The 6,639-nt window shown below is 35.5% G+C and overlaps 1 pseudogene; it reads right to left on the minus strand.

Moving 5' to 3' along the window:
- Nucleotides 1–1,376: 1,376 nt before the first annotated feature.
- LOC105524501 lies at nucleotides 1,377–2,730 on the minus strand (annotated as a pseudogene).
- Nucleotides 2,731–6,639: the final 3,909 nt, after the last annotated feature.

Raw genomic sequence — 6,639 nt, forward strand, 5'->3', positions numbered from 1 at the left:
TAAAAGGATTATACTATACATATAAGTTTATATCGTAGATTTTTTCAGTAAATCTTTGAGCATATGTATGGCATTAACATTTTTAGTAAAATCAATTTTGAAATCTATCTCATATTTCCTCCCTCATATATACTGCAATTTACTGAGTCATCTTCGCAGTGTTGAACATTTAAATTTCATCCAACTCTTCAGTATTATTATTAATGGGACAATTAATATTTTGGTTCATAAGTCATCATTTAAATTTGAGATTATTTAGTAGTATGGCTTCCTGGAAATAGAATTATCGGTGTGGAAGATTTTATGGTTCATGATTTATACTGCCAATTTGCTGTTCTAAAAGTTTGTAGCAGTTTACACACCCACTGGTGCCTAACATGCTATATATTCTTCACAAACCATTAATTTAATAATATTTGAAGAATTTATTGATCGAAAGCTAAAAGGGGCTCCCTTAATCTTTGGCTTTTTTACATTTTCTAATCCTTCATGAGCCAACTTGAAAATTTATATTTCTTCAGAAAGCGGTAAAAATTGTAGATAATCCTTCTGGTTTTTTTTTTTTTTCACCAATTAAACAAAGACTTTGTAATATTTTGCTAAATGTTAATTGCTTTCATTATGTCTCCAAACATTATTTCACCACTCATTGTTATAACAAGTTCAGTGAAGATATGTTTATCTAATATTGTACAATATTGTTGTGTTCTGTACATAAACATGCCTACGAATGAGTTCATTTGAGAATTAAATAATTAGGTAACTGATGTTTTAAAGACTTTGTGATACAGAAATCCTTGGTAGATATTAAAGAGATTTTTAAATGTTTTGAGCTATTGGTCAAAGTTCTTGGATAAACTGAGACATATAACAATTTTTTCAATTTAAAATAATGGAACATAGATCTTGTAATTGCTAAATCTGCTAACACTCTTTTGGGAACAGCTTAGATGTAAGTAACGAGAGATGCTTGTGTATGAAAGTGCTTCATAAACTGTACTGTATAAATGTAAACTACTACAATTTTCAGGTAAAATCAGAGAAAAAAATGTCCCTGCTGTTGGAAGAGACCTCTCAGGATTCATCTACTCATTAGCCCGACGTCCCCAGTGACTGGAGGAGGGCACAGACTGAGGCCAGAGGCACGAGGCTCGGGATTGGAAGAGGCCAATGCAAGGGCAGAATCTGCAGGCCCAGCACAGGACTCTTTCTCCTCCCCTGTGTAATTGATCTTTAAAAGCACTGATCGCTGTCTGGTGCTGGGAGCATGAGGCCCTTTAAAACTTATAAATTAATGGGGGAATATAGTAAAAAAAAAAAAAAAAAAAAAAAAAAGAACTTTCTACCTGGCCCTCAATAAATAGTTGTTGGTGAAATTAGAAATTTGAGGCAGAATTGTTAAAGTTCGTCTTGGTCACTCCTCTCTCGTGAACTTTAATTCTTTTCACACACTCTGGTGACTCCATTTCCTTGTCAGTCATGGTAGAGGATTTAATGAAACAGCACAGTATGAGTTCCTTGGAGACATTAATGGAAACTCTGCTCAAGGCAGTCAGGGACATCTAACTGAAAGGCCTGCAGAGAGAGCCTTCAAAATGCTCATCAACTAGCTCAATAATGACAGAATAGCTTGCATGGTAAGTGGAGGGCCTTTCCAACATAGCAGTAAATCTGTCCCGTAGTTGAGCACCACTTTGGGCACCAGCTCTTGCTTAGGAAGTAATGGTAGGCCATGTAGGTGGTCCTGAATGTGGGCTGAACTACAGTGAAAGTTTTCCAGAGCTTCACTACCGTTAAAGGCTCCTTGTCATAGCAAATGCTTAAATATTCCAGAGCATAGACCTGGAAGAAGGCCTCCTCTAGGCTGAGTTGCAAATACTCAAAGATTCTATATGGATTTCTTCTGCAGATTAGTCTCTTTCTTTGCACCAGTTCCTCATTTGGGGCATCCTTCCTCTCGCTCACGCACACTTGGCTTCCTGCACCAGCATGTACTCGTGGTCAGGCCCTTTGTCCCCAGCAAGCAGGAGACCAAAATGCTGGCTGCTGTCCTCACGGTAAGGGCCACAAGGGAGGACGCGAGCATCGTGTCTGCAGGAACATACTTGGGGCGGAGGTGAAGCGTCCTCTCGCACGCTTTCCTCAAAGCCGTCTGGTGGTGGGTCGCGCCCAGAGCCCTCCTGCAGGGATCACCCATAACACCTGACTTTCCGGTGTCCCCCTTTATCACAGAAGGTCTCTCTCCTACCGCTGTGCCTTCCATGTTGGAAATCATTCCAGAGTTAAGCCCATCATGCATTTGAGCCTGTTCATTCCTTTTCCCAGAGGGACGCTCAAGCGGTTTCATGTAATCCTTGAGGATTCTGCGCACTGTACTCTCTCACCCTGCCCCTGTCTACGCATCAGCTCTGCCACCCGCTCAACACTACGCTACTACGCTGATACTTCATTGATGTCATGGCTTTCCATTTAGCAACCAGTTTAGGATCTGAAATTGTAATGTTTGGACGGCTTCTTGAAAGAATACCTTTTCCAAAAGAACATTCCCCATAGAGCTGCTCAGTGTCCTCTGCATTCCTCACAATCGCATTGTTAATCATTTCAGCATAGAATATCTTGAATTCTTTCTGAGGACCATGGTCCTGACCAGAAGGAATCAGCAATGGAGACTCTTTAAGTCTCACACGTTCTTCTTTTCCTGTTTGAGGCATGGAAAACTGCGTCTGCCATTTTCCAGAGGAGCTGTTCTTGGCCCCACACACTTGCCGTTTGATCCTTCTATTTTTAACTGACTCTGAATTTGTTCTCATTACTGTTTTTATTAAGACAGATTAATGACTTAAATATCTTTAAAAAACTTAAACTGTAAGAAAATAAAGTGAATATCTCACGACTAAATGAGAAATTAAATTATAACTATAGATAAATAAACCACAAAGGAAAATCCACATACATGATTTAAAAATGTGTAAACTTTATATAAAACAAGTGACAATTGGGAAAAATGTAGGTCACTGATGTCGTTAAATAATAAAATGCAAGCATAAGTGTGTAATGCATAATATATGTCTACACATCCTGCATTTAACCCAAAGCAGAGGTGCAGTCATCATTCCATTTGTTAATATTTTCTTATTTTCTCATTTCAACTTTTATTTTTATTCTTTCTATTTCATCTACTTAATCCTTCATATAATATTACATGGCACAAATATATTTCCCTTTTAGGTTGAGTAGATTGTTTATACTTATCATTAATTTTACACTTATCACCAAAATTTTTCTGAATATTTCAGTGTGAGCTATCACTTGCCTGAAGATGATAAAATGAATAAACAAGAAGCAAATGCAAATTAGTAGAGAACCTAGGAAAAAATATATTTTTTTCCTCAGACTGTTTTTGGCATACCTGCTTATCATTTTGATTGCAGAGGGAAAACATATATATGCAATCATTGTAAGCCAGTAAAACTTTTCAATGTATTTTAAAATGAAATGTCACAATATTTTCTCATATTTCTGAAAGAGTAACATGATTTTAAGGTGTTTTAACCTATATAAACCGTTTTGAAAAATCAATATGTTGCTTATAAGATACAGCTAAATTTGGCCTTGGTTTTCCAAGATAATATATTATTACCGTAATATGATGAGGTATGAATTTCTGACAGCTATAATTGAATCTCTGGCTGTTCAATTCCAGACAAGGTGAGAAAAAAGAATTGTGCACTTATGAAGCTTTTAAAATTGCTTTTTGAATTATTACTTTTTTGGCTGACAATATTACATTGAGTAGTTCTATGACAAAAATTTCAGGGGCTGTTTAAAAATATTTAACATTTAAAATTCTATACTAAAGAATTAAATTCCAGCTACAGTATTTTGCCATGCTTATCTCCTTAATATACTACATTATTTAGGGTATTAATGAGAATTTAACATGTCAAATACAAGACTCATAAATTATAACACAACTGACTTTTAAGTAACACAATGATAGGGTTGAAAGATAGTTTGGAAATAATCGAATTCAACTTTGGGATAAAAAGGTTTAGTAGCTATGTCCTCCAACCAAGGGCATCCTGGGGAGAAACTGCCTGAAGTCACCTAGTAAATGTGCTTCCTGTTGCTATTTTCTGTGTAAAGGTAGTAGACACTTCGAAGCTTTAAGATGCTTTTTAGCAAGGTGTACATGCTCTGTTTGAGTTACTTATGACAAACAAACTAGGAAAATATGGATTTAAGAGGCATGGTCCGTTGGAAAATGCCATTTATACAAGTATAAAATAGAGACGTTTCAAAATTAAAAAGCTTTTTATTGTGTAAATGATACCCTGAATGGCTCACTTAGAGACCTCATATATTAAATCTGGGCCACAATATGTACTCTTACATCAAGGAAAGATGTAGGCATTTGCTTTAGCAATACCAGAGGTTTACATACTTGCCTGTCTCACAGCCACCAGTACCCATCACATTATCTGTAAAAAATGGCATTGGGTAAGAGATGTGATTCAAGTGAGTCTGATTTTAAAATTCTACCTTCTGTGTCATTTTTAAGCCCTTTATTCACAATTGAGAACAGAAATTCAGGGAGGTTACGTAACTTTCCTGTGGGTCCTCTATTTGTGCAGCTGTGAATCTCATTAAACGTGTGACCCTGCATAAGTTACTTAGTCTTTCTATGCCTCAGTTTTCTTATCTGTTACTAGAAATTATAATAGTACTTACCTCATAGGTTACTGTCTAGATTAAATGAGCTAAGTTATGTTAATGTAGTTAGAATATTTATTGGAGCTATAGTAAGAAAGATGTGTTCATGTTATGAGTTTTTCCAGCATATTAGATTGGTATAGTTCGGAACTTAAATTTTGGGTTCCTGGCCCATCACTGTCTTTATATACTGGGTTTCATACATTTCTCTATTATTGGAAAAGAAAATGATAATAAGACAAATAATTTAAAATATTCTCTTAATTTTGAAAAACAAAAAGAATTAGAAATTCTCTTTTTTAAGACTGTACAACCAATGCTTTTGAATTATTACTGCATGGAAAAGAATTTTCAGATTCTGTAATTTAGAATATACTCATCACTCTATGTTCAAATTCACTCTTGCTTCTGAATAAGTGCAATGGAAATTTAATAATGGTGATGGAGAGACCATCTCTATTATAACTGATTTGTAAATTTTGGCATTTGTATTATGTGGGTGAAATGTTTTAGGAGTGCTCTGTGTCTATGTATTAACCTTTGATTGCTTACTACATGACAAATGCTTTGCTAAATGTGTTTGCATAAACTCATCTCACTCAATAATGATGATAACTCTAGGAGATAGATATTATGATTGTGCTTACTGTGCAGAAGAGGGAATCAAGCAAGGAATGTTTAGTAGCTGCTCAACTTCTTGTGCCTAACTAGTGATTTTAACTGCTATTTAAAGACCAAAAGTCTTATGTGGTCATGTCTCATCATTCTTACTCAATGTACCATACTGAGCAAATAACATCCTCCCTGAGCCTCAGTTCTCTCCTTTATAAAACAGTATTAAAATTAGATAATTAATTTAAAGTACTTAGTGTAGTGCCTGATATACAATTATAGACTAACAAACTAATTTTAAAAATGTAGGTGGTCTATAGACGTTAATGACAAAATTAGAAGGAGTCAATCCTGACCTGTTGAAGATCAATTATTGTTACAGAGTTGAAAGGAGCACTTACAAACATGTGAGAATATTTGATTAATTGTCTATTCATTCTGATCGACTTACTTTGTTTTAACTCTTGCTGAGCAGAGTGCTTAAAAAGAAAACCTCTTGCCATCAGAATGTCAATGATTTGCCTTTTCTCTTAAGACTTGAGTAGTGGTGTTGGGGAGGGTTAGTGTGGATAAATGAGGAAATGGAGAAAGGGGGCAGAAAAATTTAAAAGACACTTCAGTTCGTTTGTTGTCATTTAGTTTTACAGTAAAAGATAATTCCATTGAAAACTATAATAATAATAATCTCGAAAAATTTGTCATTTGTATATATTTCACATGTGTAGCTTTTTGCTCATAAATTGTATATACAAAAGAAAACATGCTAGGATATAGTGTATGCATGCGGTTCTTTTTTTTTTTTTAATTTTACCTTAAGTTCTGGGATACGTGTGCAGAATGTGCAGGCTTGTTACATAGGTATACATGTGCCATGGTGGTTTGACACACCTATCAACCCATCAACTAGGTTTTAAGCCCTGCATACATTAGCTATTTGTCATAATACTCTCCCTTCTTTACTTGCCCTCCAATCCCTGACATGCCCCAGTGTGTGATGTTCCCCTCCCTGTGTCCATATGTTCTCATTGTCCAACTCTCACTTATGAGTGATAACATGAGGTTTGGTTTTCTGTTCCTGTGTTAGTTTGCTGAGAATGATGGCTTCCAGTTTCATCCATGTCCCTGTAAATGATGTGAACTTATTCTTTTTTATGAATGCATAGTATTCCATGGTGTTCATATGCCACATTTTCTTTATCCAGTCTATCATTGATGAGCATATGGGTTGGTTCCAAGTCTTTGTAATTGTAAATAGTGCTGCAATAAACATACCTGTGCATGTGCCTTTTTAGGAGAATGATTTATAATCCTTTG

Source organism: Colobus angolensis, unplaced genomic scaffold, assembly GCF_000951035.1.
Source record: "Colobus angolensis palliatus isolate OR3802 unplaced genomic scaffold, Cang.pa_1.0 Scaffold5, whole genome shotgun sequence".
NCBI lineage: Eukaryota > Metazoa > Chordata > Mammalia > Primates > Cercopithecidae > Colobus > Colobus angolensis.